Here is a 13,424-nt window from a genome sequence, read left to right on the forward strand (position 1 = left end):
GTTGCAAGTGCCGTTCGGCGTTCTGAAATTTTCGTATTCTGAGTTTCAGACTGAATCCAAGTTGGGCTAAGTACCCCGTTGGGGAATATTTTTGTTTTTTCTTGCCTCAGTTAATTCCGGATGTCAGAAAAAGTGAATAATTGTATTTCTTGTGGGAAACAGATACCGCATAGGGATTATCACTCTCTTTGCATTCCTTGTTTGGGACGGACCACGTAGTCGGGTGTCGGTTTTGTGCTAGGTTTAATAAGCGCACTATAAAAAGAAGGTTAGATTGTGCTAGGTTAGTCTTTGGTAAGCGGTGTAATTATAATATGCCGTCGGATCCTCCGACGCCTTCGAAGAAGCGCAAAGACAAATCCTTGAAACCTAGACAGGTTGATTCGTCCGTTTTGGACGCCGGTCCTGCAGAATCTACAGTGGAGCAGGTGGATCCGGCTGAAGTTTCTGTTGAGTCTCAGGGGGAAACTTTGATTTTGCAGGATGTGGCCTCACAGGAGTCAGGTCAAGCTGAAGGGGCCTCTCAGGTTACTGTTCTCCCTTCTATGCCTAAGGTGGTTAGGCCTTCTGCTACTATTTCTAAGGCTTCTTCTAAGGGCAGGTCTGTTTTGCCTTCCTCTGGTGTTCCTCCAGGTACTTCAGGGTCTGTGCCTAAAAAGCACATGCTTAAAATGGCAGAAGATTTGATTACTTTAATTAGAGGTTCTATGCCCCCTCCTGATAAGAGGCCCAGGGTGGAGCCAGAGTTGGAAAGTTTGGATCAGGCCTCAGAGGACTCAGACTCTTCTGCTGAAGATATTCAAGATTTTCCCCCTTATTCGGATTCTGATGCAGAGGATTCCACTCCTTCTGCTTCTCCTCCAAAGGACTTTTCATTTTCAGAAACTCTGCATTCCATGAGGGAGCATTTTAAGTGGGAAGGACAGGATTTCTCTGATTCACGGAAGAGGCTTAGGGAATTCTTGTTTTTACCACAGCATAGACCCTTGGCTATACCTCCTGTTTTGGATGTTGTTCAAGATGTTTTCTCGGAGGCTTCCCTTAATCCAGATTCTTTGCCTCCTGCGCCAGTTAAACCGGACAGGTATTACAGGGTGCCTGAGGCTCATAAATATCTGTATAAGAGTCCTAGGGCAGACCCAGAAACTATTAGTCAGGGGCCTAAGGGTGTTAGAGCTTCTGTTGTAAAGAATCCGGTTCCTCTAGATAAGGAAGCTAGAGCTTTGGATAGATGGGGTAAGAAGGTGTATACCTCTTCTACTTTAGCAATGAGGGCTTTAAATTGCCAGTGTCATATGTTGAAATATCAGAATTTCCTCCTTTCCCAGCTAAAATCTAAAGTGGATGCTTTGGCAGAGGGCATAGAGTGTAAAGAATTGCAGGATTTAGTACATGTCTCTGAACAGGTGGGTAAGCATTCTTTGCAGTGTGGTTTTGATGCTGTACAGGCCTCTTCTAGGGTGGCTGCCACTGGTTCAGTTCTTCGTAGGCACGCCTGGCTTAAGGATCAGAATTTGTCCGAGCATGTTAAGACTAGAATTCTGGATGCCCCTTTACAGTCTGACGTTTTGTTTGGTCCCCCTGTGGAGTCGGTTTTGAAGAAAATGGAAGACAAGGCTAAGTCCATGCAGACTGTTAAAGATTTTTGCAGGTGCAACCTCCAAAGTTTAGTAGAAATTGGCCTACTAAGGGGTGGACCTACCCTTCTTCTGATTCTCAGTCTAGGGGTAGATCTAGACGTGGCAGGGCAGAGCTCACAGTACATTCAGGCCTAGAACTTGGAGTTCACCTGCACAATCTGCAGGTGAGGGCAGGGGCCAGTCCTTTCGTAAACAGGCCCAGTGACCTGCATTTTCAGCTGCCAGATTCTTCTTCCCTGGCAGCTCCTTTGGGAGGAAAGTTGGCACTCTTCAAGCAAAACTGGCTTTTAGTCACCCAGGACAAATGGGTATTGGACATTATAAACCGAGGCTACAAGTTCTATTTCCATACATTGCCTCCTTTCAAAGGCATGCCAGTCGTTCCTCCTCGGCAAAGGATAGAGGCTCACAAGCAGATTTCTTTACTTCTTCAAATGGGAGCTATACAGCCAGTTCCTCTGTCAGAAGTGGGACTAGGATTTTATTCTCGCCTGTTTCTAGTACCAAAGAAAGGGAACACGTGGAGACCAATTTTGGATTTGTCTATCCTCAACACTTATCTGGACATTCCAAAGTTCAAAATGCTAACGTTACAACAGCTTTTACCTCTGTTGGGAAAAGATCACTGGATGGTAACTCTGGATCTCAAAGAGGCTTATCTTCATATTCCTATCAGGCCCAGTTGCAGGAGGTACCTGCGTTTTCGGGCTGGAAATTTACATTATCAGTTCTCTGCATTGCCCTTTGGCTTATCTAATGCCCAGAGTGTTCACAAAGGTTCTGGCTCCAGTGATAGCCTTTTCAGGTTAAGAGGAATACAGATTTATCCTTATTTGGACGATTGCCTGATTATTGCACAACACAAAGACGAACTTCTGCATCATCTACAGTATGTGATGGTAGTGTTAAGATGCCTAGGGTATTCTGTGAACGAAACAAAGTCCAGTCTAGTACCCTCTCAGGACATGTGCTTTCTGGGTGTGAGACTGAATACAGCTTCCCAGATGGCCTTTTGACCCCGGACAAACAAAGAAGCCTTTCTCTTTATTTCCATCAAATGTCTCTACAGTCCAGGCTGATTGCAAGGACAGTCCTTCAAGCCTTGGGGTTCATGGCATCTTGTATTCTGGTGCTTCCCAATGCCAAACTGCATATGAGGAAGCTTCAATGGTATCTCAAATTGTATGGACACAACACTGCCAAGATCTAGACACTGTCATTCAGATAATACCTTGCATTCAGAAAGAATTTTTGTGGTGGGCTCAGGAATGTCACCTAAACAAGGGACTCTCTGTGACCCGACCAGAGGCGAGTCAGATTCTAACGACAGATGCCTCGGACAAGGCTTGGGGAGCACACCTCAATGGAAAATGGGTGCAAGACATGTGGCCTGTCAGACTTCAACATTTGCATATCAACTTGAAGGAGATGTTAGCAGTCCAATTTGCATTGATGGCTTTCAAGGATTTACTTCACCCAGGACAGGTGTTGATTCAAACAGACAACACTACTGTCATGTGGTACATCAACAAGCAAGGGGGAACCCATTCTTACCCTCTTTGCAGGCAAGCGATGATTTTGTGGGAGACTGCTCTCAGTTTACACCTCAATCTTCAGGCAAGGTTTCTACCAGGAGCACAGAACTCCATAGCGGATGTGTTGAGCAGACAAATTGTGGATCCTCACGAGTGGAAACTGGATCCTCATGTGTTTCAAAAGTTGACAGTGTTATGGGGACTCCAGACATAGATCTGTTCGCTTCTCCACTAAATTACCAGTTGCCAAAGTTTTGCACAAAAATGTTTCATCCCACAGCTTGGAAGGTGGATGCTCTATCATTCAGTTGGAGCAATCTTCATGTCTATGCCTTTCCACCTCTGCCTCTCATTCCCAAGGTACTCCTGAAGGCCAGAATAGACAAGCCATCCATGATTCTGATAGCGCCGGATTGGCCTCGACAGCATTGGTACCCACTACTGAGGAGTTTGGTACGGGAGCCTCCATGGCCTCTGCCTTTGATTCCGCATCTTTCGACTCAGGAGGGCAATCACTTCCTCAATGTCAAGATTCAGTCTCTGCATCTCACAGCCTGGCATATTCTGTTTTAGGCCCTGGAGGGTCTCAGCTTCCACAACAAGTTTTGAATGTTATTTTGGAGGCCAGAAGGCCTAGTACAAGGAAAGTTTACTGATAAATGGAGGAGATTTTTCTTTGGAGCAAAGCGAAGGACTTTGATGTTTCCAAGCCTGATTTAAGTGTTTCTCTTCAATATCTTACTGAGTTATTGGACAAGGGTTTGTCTTTCTCCTCGATAAAGGTTCATGCTGCAGCCATTTCTGCTCACTATGACTGTGACCCTCCTTTATTTTCCCATCCTTTGTTTAAGCAATTTCTTAGAGGGGCAAAGAACATAAGACCCCCACGTAGAGCTCCTACTCCTGCTTGGGATCTCAATTTTGTGTTGGAAAAGCTTACTCTACAACCTTTTGAGCCTGCAGCTACTGCCGAGTTAAAGTATTTATCATGGAAGACTGCTTTTTTGTTGGCCATTACCTCTGCAAGAAGGGTTTCTGAATTACGGGCCCTTATGGCAGTAGAACCTTTCATAAGGATAGGGTATCTTTGCGTACTAATCCTTCCTTTATGCCTAAAGTGGTTTCTAGTGTGGCCTTGAACCAAACTATTCATTTGCCAACCCCCAAAATAAAGGGGAGAAGATTTTGCATACTTTGGATATTCACAGGCAGTTACGTTATTATTTGAGCAGAACCAAGGGGTTCAGGCAGTCTCAGCAGTTGTTTGTTTCTTTTGCTTTGGGTTCTCAGGGAAAACCTGTTTCAAAACAAACTATTTCTAAATGGATTGGGTTTTGTATTTCTTTATGTTATTCCCATCATGGTAAGGAGATTCCGGCTGGAATCAGACCTCATTCCACTAGAGCTACTGCCACTTCTACTGCCTTTCTAAGGGGGGTAGCTACAAAAGATATTTTGGAAGCAGCCACTTGGAGTTCAGTACATACTTTTTCCAAGCATTACCACCTTCCTCTTTATTCTAAGTCTAGGGCTGGATTTGCCACTGCAATATTACAGGGCATTTTAGCAGCCCCTAATGCTTTATGATTTTGCCATCCTCCCTTTACCTCTGCTTTGGGATTCTACCCATATGTAAGGACTGCAGCAATGTGAGATGAAGAACATAGTACAGTTTTGTACCTACCATAAATGTAGATGTTCGAAGATCCACATTGCTGCAGTCCAATTTCCTCCCTCCTTCCCTCTGTAGTTTAGCATGGTTATATGGTTTGGGTGATGGTTGTTGTTGGGCATGTTTTTGGGAGGTATCCTGTTTTTGGGCTGTGGCCTTTCTTTTTAGGGCCTTCTGACATCTGAGGCAAGAAAAGACTGAGGATATGACGTCGGTCATGCGCTTTTATACCCTGACGCTCTGATGTCAGATTTGAGCGCCCATGACCGACGTCAGCCTAATACTTTGGTATTCGGGCCGACCGAGGACAGCGGACTACCCATATGTAAGGACTGCAGCAATGTGGATCTTCGAACATCTACATTTATGGTAGGTACAAAACTGTACTTTTTGGTGGATGTGCATGCCACTGCCTGCAGTATTTCTGATAGTCGCTAAAAAGGCAGTTAGAATGTATGAAGTTCCTCAGTCTTTTTTATATAGTCTTCCCAAACCCAACCAAGCAGCTATAGCTAGTTAATACTGCTACTGTTGATAAATATTTAGTTAATTGCAGTCCTCCTCTTTCTGATAAAGATGAGAAGATTATTGGTAAGCATTGAGAAAAAAATATTGTCAAGTTCATATATTATAATTTACTTTGACTAATTGCAAAAGTATGAGGAAAGTTTTGTCTGTGATTCCTTTTTATGAAGAAAAATCTGATTAGTTTCTTCAGTTGTACAAGTCACTACTCATTGTTTACAGTGTGTATGTAAATCCACTAATATTCTTCCATAGCTGTGGCCACTGGTACTGCTTTGAGGAGGTTTACCTGGCTACTTTCTCAGAACCTCTCAGCTGATGTAAAAATGATATTTGAAATTCTCCTTTGGATAGAATTTAGATGTTCTTCGTGTTTCTCTGTTGCAGTCATTACATTTGGGTTATCTGCTTGCAGGTAGCCGTCAGTCGGCCTGATTAACAAAGTCTTGGGTCCTGCGTCGGTTGCTGTCCCTTCTTCCATGATGTCAGGGGTATAAAACATGCAGCCGATGCTATTACATCAGTCTTTCTTGCCGTGCGGTGCCCAGAGCGGAAGCAGTTCGCAAGTGCCGGTCAGCCGACTCCTGAAATTTTCGTTTTCGAGTTTCAGAATCGAAGTCTTCAACTAAAGCTAAGTACCCCGTTGGGGTTGGGCAAGGAGTTTTCTTGCTCCTTACCGATGTCAGTAAAAGTTAATAATTGCATTACTTGTGAAAAGCAAATACCTCATAAAGATTTTAATTCGTACTGTATTCCTTGCCTAGGCCCTGACCACGACGTATCTTGCTGCCGGTTTTGTGATTTAATCAGCGCACTATCCATCGTCTGTATAGTTTCACCTCTAAATATTTCGGTTCTCAGTTTAATTATCCAGAAATATCGTCGGTTAGCCATCCAACTACCGGGATTCCGAAAAAATGCAAAGATAAAGACAGAGACATGCCGCTGAGGTCCAAAACCGCCGCTGACGCTTCTCCTAAGCCAGTCGCCAGTTCGCCGGTACTCAGTGAGGCGCTTTCGCAGCCCCTAATACCCGCTACTTCTGATTCGCAGGCCTCTACTGAGACCCATTCGGAGTCTGGTATGCCGCGAGATGTTTCAACTATGGAACCCGCGGATGTCTCTACCTTGGATGGGTCCGGAGCCGCTGTACAGGCACTGGTTTCTGAGGGTGTATTCAGACCTACGGGCTTGCATATTAAACTGACGCCTCCTTCTTTACTTAGGCCTAAAGCTCGATCCATGCCTAAAAATCCGACGCCCAGGCCACATGCTCAGGCCTCTATGCCTAACAAAACAAATGATAAGAATGGCTGAAGATCTAATGACTCTAATCAGGGGTAGCCCCCCCCATTCTTAGAGGCCTAGGACTGAAGTTGATTATGAATCTTCTGATCAGGATTCTTTTTTTTCTGATTCTTCTGATGATCTGGATTTGCCCTTATCTACTTATGACGATTCTGATGCAGAGGACTCCATTCTCTCTGCTTCCCCTCGTGAGGATTTTTCTTTTGGGGAATCCTTACATACTCGAAGGGAGCATTTCCACTGGGAAAGCCAGGATTTTTCTGATTAAAAAAAAAAGGCTTGGGGATTTTTTTCTCCTACCTCAGCATAGGCCTTTAGCTATTCCTCCTGTACTAGACATTGTTGATGATGCTTTTTCGGAATCTAGTTTGGCCCCTGATTCCCTGCCTCCTTCTCCCAGAAAACCTGACGGATACTACAGTGTCCCTGAATCCCACAAGTTCCTTTTCAACAATCCTATTGCAGATCCAGAGACTATTTCACAGGGGCCCAAGGGCATTAAGGTTTCTACTGCTAAAAATCCTACCCCTTCTGATAGAGACTCCAGGGTGCTGGATAGATGGGCTAAGAAGGTTTACACTTCTGTACCCTTGGCCATTAGGGCTTTAAACTGCCAGTTTCATATGTTAAGGTATCAGCAACATGTTATTGGACTGCTTAAACAGAAAATTATGTTGATTCCTGACTGTGTGGAAAATAAAGAATTACAGGATTTAATGCATTCTGCTGAACAAGTTAGAAAACATACTTTGCAATGTGGTTTTGATTCATTAGAGGCTTCTTGCAGGGCTGATGTTACTCGGTCTGTGCTCAGAAGGCATGCTTGGCTTAAGGAGCAATATTTGACTAATCATGTTAAAGCTAAATTGTTGGATGCTCCTTTAAATCAGGACCACCTGTTTGGCAACAAGGCTGAGGAAGTTCTTAAAAAGATGGAAGATGAAGCTAAATCTATGCAAACTGTTAAAGATTTTTTTACAAGTTAAGCCTCCTAGATTTAGTAGGCATTGGCCCTCTAAGAATTGGTACTTTCCAGCCCCTTCCAGGTCTTCTCAAGCCAAACCCAGACACAACAAAAACCCCAGGTTTCAGTCCCAGGGGAAACGCACAACTAAGCAGTGGGGGGGGCCTCCATTTCCATATCTGGGAATAGTAAGACTCCCCCCTATGGTAAACTGTCTCAATGACTTCCTTTTAAAATTTCCAAGCACTTATCAACTGACTGCCCCTTTGGGGGGAAAGATTGCTCTTCATGCAAAGAATTGGGACCTCATTACCCAGGACAAATGGGTTTTAAATATAGTGTCCCAGGGATACAGATTTCACTTCCACACATTGCCAACACCAAGTGGGTGGCCGGACCTACCCCCAAATCAGTGGGCAGAGGCCCAAAAACAAGTACTCTCTCTCTTAAGCAATGGGGGCTATTCAGTTGGTACCAGAAGAGGAAAAGGGACAAGGTTTCTACTCGAGACTTTTCTTGGCACCCAGAAAAGACAATTCATGGCATCCTATCCTGGACCTGTCTACTCTAAACACCTTTTTGGAGATTACAAAATTCAAGATGCTGACTCTTCAATTACTTCCTATGCTAGGCAAAGATGCCTGGTTGGCAACACTAGATTTAAAATAAATATACCGGCACATCCCAATCAAGGAATCTTGCAGACGATACCTATGCTTCAAAGCAGGCTACACGCACTATCAGTTCTCTGCACAGCCCTTTGGCTTATCTACTGCGCCCAGGGTATTCACAAAGTGCCCAGCTCCAGTTATTGCATTTTGCAGGCAAAGAAATATTCAGATATACCCATACCTGGATAATTGTCTAATTCAGGCTGAAATAAAAAGGGTTCTAACTTGTCTGGGGTACACCATAAATGAAAAGAAATCACACCTGGTACCCTGTCAACAAATTATATTCCTGGGAGCAAGCTTGAATACAAATTCCCAGATGGCTTACCTCACGCCAGAGAAACAAATTCATTTGACAACCTACTTCAAACAAGTGGCCACAAAAACCCTGCTATCTGCAAGACAAATACTGCCAGTCTTGGGGTTCATGGCCTCCTGCATTCTTCTAATTCCATATGCAAGACTGTATATGAGGAAACTACAATGGTATCTAAAAAGCGTATAGTGTCAACATTCTCAAGACCTAGAAACAATGATTCCTTTAATACCTTGCCTACGCCTAGAGTTCCTTTGGTGGGCAGAGGCCTGCCACCAAAACAAGGGACTGCCTTTCACACCACCCCATGCCGCCCAAACCCTAACAGACGCATCAGACTATGCATGGGGGGCTCACCTGGCTGGGAAGTGCATTCAGGGCAAATGGAACCCAAGTCAAATGCACCTGCATATCAATCCAAAAGAAATGTTAGCTGTACAGAATGCTCTGACATCCTTCAAGGACCACATTCTTCCAGGACAACTAATGGTAAAGATGGATAACACCACTGTTATGTGGTACATAAACAAGCAAGGGGGTACACATTCTTAACCCCTCTGAAGACTAGCCATGGCATTGTGGAACACAGCCTTGAGCTACCAAGTGCACCTGCAAGCTCAATTCCTGCCAGGAAAATTAAATACACTGGCAGATGGACTAAGCAGAAACCTCATGGACCCACATGAGTGGAAACTGGAACCAAGGATTTTCAACATGTTGACAAGCAAATGGGGGAGCCGAGGTATAGGCCTGTTTGCCTCTCCCCAGAACTACCAATTGGACAAAGTTTGCACAAGGACTCCCCACAAACAAGCCTGGAAAGTGGATGTTCTGTCCTTTTGCTGGAAAAACCTATCAATCTATGCCTTCCCACCTCTGCCTCTGCTCTCCAAAGTACTACTAAAAACCAAACAGGACAAACCAAAGATGATTTTAATTGCTCCAGACTGGCCACGCCAGTACTGATACCCCCTCCTGCTACCTCCATGCCACCTGCCTCAGACTCCTTCCCTGCTGTCTCAGCAGGAAAACCAGATTCTGCACCCTCAGCTTCTAACACGCTGAACCTTGCAGCCTGGCTAATTACTTAATCTCTCCTTTACCATCCCTCAGCAAACCTGTGATGAATATAATTTTAGAGGCAAGGAGGCCTAGTACTAGAAGATCTTGTGCTGAAAAATGGAAAAGATTCTGTGCCTGGAATCAGTATCAAGGGATGAGTACAGCAGCACCCAATTTACCTCAGATTTTACAATACTTAACTGAGATGCTTCACAAGGGCCTGTCTTTTTCCTCCATTAAAATCCACACCTCCGCCATTTCAGCTCATTATAACACAGAACCTCCCCTCTTTTCTCATTCACTGCTCAAGCAGATGTTCTTCGTGTTTCACTGTTGCAGTCATTACATTTGGGTAATCTGCTGGCAGGTTGCCCTCAGTCAGCCTGAATAACAAAGTCTTGGGTCTTGCGTCGGTTGCTGTCTCTTCTTCCATGACATCAGGTTGTCAGGGGTATAAAACATGCAGCCAATGCCATTTTATTCGGTCTTTCTTGCCGCGAGGTGCCCGAAGCAGAAGCAGTTCGCAAGTCCTGAAATTTTCACATTATAGTTTCAGAACCGAAGTCTTCAACTAAAGCTAAGTACCCCGTTGGGGAAACTTTTTCTTGCTCCTTACCGATGTCAGTAAAAGTTAATAATTGCATTACTTGTGGGAAGCAAAAATACCTCATAAGGATTTTAATTTGTACTGTATTCCTTGCCTAGGCCCAGATTATAACATGCCTTGCTGTCGGTTTTGTGCTAGATTTAACCAATGCGCTATTAAGCGTCAGTATATTTTTGCTTCTAAGTATTTTGGATCAAGATTTAATTACCCTGAAATGTCGTCTGTTAGCAGTCCGACTACCGGAGTTCACAAAAAAACGCAAAGAAAAAGACAGAGATAGACCGTCGAGGTCCAAAACCGATGACAAAACTTCTCCTAAGCCTGTCACCGGTTCGCCGGTACTCAGTGAGGCGCTTTTGCAGCCCCTGATACCCACTACTTTTGAGTTGCAGGCCTCTACCAAGACCCATGCATAGTCCGGTATGCCGCGAAGTATCGAAACCGCGGATATCTCTCCCTCGGATGGGTCCGGAGCCGCTGAGCAGGCACCGGCTTCTGAGGGTGTTTTCAGGCTTCAACATTTTTATATAAAACCGATGCCAGCTTCAAAAACAAGATCAAAAACATCTTCTATGTCTAAAAAACTGATGCATGAGCCACGTGCTCAGGGCCGTATGCCTAAAAACAGATGATCAAAATTACTGAGGACTTAATTACCTTGATCACGGGTTCCCAACCCCCCTGCTAAGAGGCCTAGGCAAGGCACTGATTATGAATCTTCAGATCAGGTTTCCATTTCTTCTGATTCCTCTTCTGATCAGGAATTTTCTATTCCACCCTATGAGGATTCTGATTCAGAAGAATCTATCCCATCTGCATCTCCTCCTGAGGATTAATCTTTTGGAGAAACCTTGCATACTTTAAGGAACATTTTCACTCTGAGAGTCAGGATTTCTCTGAATCAAAAAAGAGACTTAGGGATTTCCTCCTTCTTCCTCAGCATAGGCCTTTGGCAGTACCTCCTGTATTAGACATTGTTGATTGTGTTTTCGGAATCAAGCATGGCTCCTGATTCACTGCCTCCGGCTCCTAGTAAGCCAGACAGATATTACAGGGTTCCTGAATCCCACAAATTTCTATTCAAAAATCCTGCTGCTACTCACAGGGTCCCAAAGGTGTGAAGGCTTCTACAGCCAAAATTTCTACCCCTCTGATAGAGATTCCAGGGCACTGGATAGATGGGGAAAGAAGGTTTATACGTCTGCAACCTTGGCAATTAGGGCCTTAAACTGCCAGTTTCATATGCTTAAATATCAACAGCATGTTATGGGCTTATTGAAACAGAAAATGATGTTGATTTTTGATTGTGTGGAAAATAAAGAATTACAGGAATTATTGCATTCAGAACAGGTTGTAAAGCATACTTTGCAATGTGGTTTTGATTCCTTGGAAGCCTCTTGCAGGGCCGCAGTTACTGCATCTGTAATTAGAAGTAATGCCTGGCTCAAGGAACAGAATCTGCCTGATCATGTTAAAGCCAGATTGTTGGATGCACCCTTGCAGCATGATACTCTGTTTGGTAATAAGGCAGAAGAGGTTTTAAAGAAAATGGAAGACAAAGCAAAATCTATGCAAACTGTAAAAGATTTTCTTACAAGTGCAGCCACCCAGGTTCAGTAGGCACTGGCCTACTAAAAATTGGTCCTTTCCTGTGTCTGACAGAGCCACTCAATGCAAATCCAGGCACTCAAATGGCTCTAGATACCAATCGCAGGGTTCTTACAGGTCAAAGCAATGGGTTGCCTCCACCTCCAAATCTGGAGGAAACAAAGCACAACCCTACAGTAAGCAGTCTCAATGACTTCCCTCTACCTTCACCAAGCACTTACATTTTGGCAGCCCCCTTGGGGGGGGAATTAGCACTTCATGCTCAATATTGGCAGTTAATTACCCAGGACAAGTGAGTATTAAACATAGTATCCCAGGGGTACAGATTTCATTTCCATACTTTGCTAATTCCAAATGGTTGGCCAGATCTGCCACAAAATCAGTGGGCAGAGGCTCAGAAACAAATTAATGTCCCTCATGGCTATGGATATGTGTAGAGGAATTAATGTGAGTCATGAAGTCCATAAAATTGTTAAGACTTCCCTTCCATAACAAACATATATCGTCCAGACATATCTACCCCTGCTTCTATGTCCATCAAGGCTTTTTCCAGGGCTAAAGCAGCTAAATCTTCTAAGGCCTTACCTGCAAAAACTCCCTCACACAGGCCTACCTCTAGTTCCCAAATGCTCAGCCTGGCTGAGGATCTCATTTCTTTGATCAGGGGATCCCAACCTCACCCAGACATGGCCTCTCAACCTCCTCCAGATAAGAGGCCTAGGACTGAACCCCCGGAACCTGTCTCTACAGACTATTCCTCGGATGACTCAGATATTTCAAACCCTCAGGAAGGCCCATATTCTCCTTATGAGGATTCTGATGCAGAAGACTCCATTCCTTCTGCTTCTCCTCCTGAAGAATTTTCTTTTGGGGAAACCTTACATGCTATGAGGGAACACTTCCAATGGCAGGGCCAGGATTTTTCAGATTCAAGGAAAAGGCTAAGGACTTTTTTACACTTACCACAGCATAGGCCTTTAGCCATTCCTCCAGTACTAACAGTTGTTGATGATGCATATAATGATGCCTGTACTGCCCCTGATTCTCTTCCTCCGGCCCCTGCCAAGCCTGACAGATATTACAGGGTCCCAGACACACACTACCATTTGTATAAGGCTCCTGTTGCAGATCCTGAAACCATTTCACAGGGCCCTAAAGATGTGGCAGCCGTCTCTGCCAAAAACCCTCTCCCCTCTGAAAGAGAATCTAGAGCATTAGAGAGATGGGGTAAAAAGGTTTATACTTCTGCTACTCTTTCAGCCAGGGCCTTAAACTGTCAATTTCACATGATCCAGTACCAGGAATTTTTGTTAGACCAGCTAAACAAAAAACTGTCCTCTCCTGAACCTATAGACCGCAAGTCCCTTCAGGATTTGGTACGTAACTCTCAGCAGGTCAGTAACCATTACTTAAAATGTGGCTATGATGCACTGGAGGCTTCCTTTAGATCAGCTATGACTGGAACAGTGATACGAAGGCATGCCTGGTTAAAAGAACAATCCATACCAGACCATGT

General features: G+C 44.3%; 1 protein-coding gene across 1 annotated transcript in view; it reads left to right on the forward strand.

The window, feature by feature from the left end:
- Positions 1-13,424, forward strand: part of SACM1L (SAC1 like phosphatidylinositide phosphatase) — a 1,643,742-nt gene that overhangs the window by 302,567 nt on the left and 1,327,751 nt on the right. The gene's annotated exons all lie outside the window — the stretch shown is intronic.

Source organism: Protopterus annectens, chromosome 3.part0, assembly GCF_019279795.1.
Source record: "Protopterus annectens isolate FY-2018-M chromosome 3.part0, PAN1.0, whole genome shotgun sequence".
NCBI lineage: Eukaryota > Metazoa > Chordata > Ceratodontiformes > Protopteridae > Protopterus > Protopterus annectens.